Source organism: Echinococcus granulosus (assembly GCF_000524195.1).
Source record: "Echinococcus granulosus chromosome Unknown EG_S00402, whole genome shotgun sequence".
NCBI lineage: Eukaryota > Metazoa > Platyhelminthes > Cestoda > Cyclophyllidea > Taeniidae > Echinococcus > Echinococcus granulosus.
The window spans coordinates 1256-3290 of NW_020170781.1; the positions used below are offsets into that span (position 1 = coordinate 1256).

At 43.5% G+C, this 2035-nt stretch overlaps 1 protein-coding gene across 1 annotated transcript in view; it reads right to left on the reverse strand.

Moving 5' to 3' along the window:
* The window catches only part of EGR_11132 (hypothetical protein), a gene marked incomplete at both ends in the record, with an annotated part of 8053 nt that overhangs the window by 1182 nt on the left and 4836 nt on the right, over window positions 1-2035 (reverse strand). The gene's annotated exons all lie outside the window — the stretch shown is intronic.

Consider the following 2035-nt stretch of genomic DNA (forward strand, 5'->3'; position numbering starts at 1 on the left):
GCGCTATGAGTCGCGTTTTATTAAATTGAACAATGAAGTTCTTGATCAGAGAGTGCAGACTGTTTGGGTACTCCAACCACTGCACTGTACGAAGACTTACTCCTTACCCAATCCAACTGAAAAACAGGGACACAGAGCCCTTCCCGAAGGCGAACAAAATTGTCTACAAGCAGGAATGCTTTCAACTCTACCGCCACTATAGCCAATCCCGTCTCACTCCTGATTAGCTGTTGTTAGAGATACATCCCTGGAGAGAGAGTAAATTCTTACACAAAAGAAAAAACGAGGTCACAAGACTAAAACAGAGTACGAACCCGCACGTGTCGGAATTTAGGAGCCTGAAAAACGCATTCTCGATTGTTTCGCACCTACTATCAGCCATTTGCTGAATTAATTTGCATTCCTGATACTTCTGGCCTACTGATTTTACATTACTTAATCCAATCTTTAAAAAGATATTTGAACTGCACTGAAGCCAGTTTTGCTCTTCGCAGCACTCCAGCCTCTTCATTCAGTCATCTAAATTGGCACGCAATTGTTCATTCTCCCTTCTCATTAATGACAGCATCTTCCGCTTGACTCAACCAAAGTGAAGGAAGCCCCACGAAGCGCTATCTACAAAGCAAGCCTTCACGTATGACGACTTCACTAGCCGATAATTCGCATCTTCGAAGTCATCAATGTGCATGAGGTCGAAATGAGGCGCAGTGAATCACATTATACACCTTCAGCAAGCAGTCCACTATAATCAGAATATACCGCTTTCCTCTCTTGGTGGATGGTAGAGGACCCATCATGTCAACGCCTCCTCTTCCTTTAGATGCGATCGTTGTAAGGTGGTGCCTTTTAATGCTGTTGCAAGTGAGGCAGACTCGGCTGCAATTAGGTGTATTTAAGGAGAGCGAAGGCAAGCATCACTTTATGCCCAAGGGGTCAAGTGCCTCCTTTCACCCATATTGTCCAGGTGGTGATGTGACTCGTGTGGAACTGTCTGCACCAATGATTCGAGAACCACTAGGTTATCACAGAACCTGACACCTTCCTGGTCCAATAACACCTCATTCTGTACAAACGATTTCCACTGTTCCTGCCATATTCGTCTGGCCATCCGACTCTGCAAGGTCCTTTCTATCGCTGTGGGCTTGTGAGAGGATGTAGGAAATGTCTCGCATGATTCACGTATTTTGCCGATGATGTTTAGTGGGCTAGGAACACAACCTGTTTCAGTCGCAACTGCTCTGCAAGACAGGACGACTGCATTATTATGAGCAACTCTCTTCTTTACTGTGCTCCATATGTCGTGAATTAGTTATTAATGCTGTAGTTCTTGAAGTCACGACAAGGAATTATTGAAAGCAAGATCAGTTTAAGGTAATGTGGAGGAAGGAAAGCTTGAAGTGCGTTGAATTTCTAGGAAAACACTTGACATTGGGTGGTTGACGCTGCATTTGCAAATTAATAGCGTCTACATTCTTTAGCTAAAATTAAAGGCAGGATTGCTCCATTATATAATGTACAGTGCAGTTTCTTATATCATAAGTTTTGCTTGAAGAGAAATGTCTTCTTGTCAAATGAATAATCAGGCCAGGTTCTCTGATATCCTGCTATCTCCAAATGGGAATCATTGCCCTCGATATGAATATGAATTGATAAGCGATAACGGATGGTAAAATGGGACTTGTAAACCATGGTGCCAGTGAAGTGAAAGCAGCTGGTCCCGCAGCACGTCAATTTAACCTCCAACTGATTGACGCACATTACAACTACAAGTCAGGTCGGCCCAACATTTCAATGACGTGTTTGTGAGTTCGTCGCTGACTGACAAATCTTTGGACTGGTAAATCAACGTCGACGAGGAATAGTAACAACACCAGCATGTTCACTGCAGCTCAAGCACAAAATTAGGCGAATGCAGGAAAAAGCAGCCATTGTTTGCACAAACACACTTAAGAAGTATGCTTATTAGGCTTACGCGTGAGAGAGCAAAGCAAAGAGTCTCCACTGAATGATTATCACCCAAAGTTGCAATAGCCAC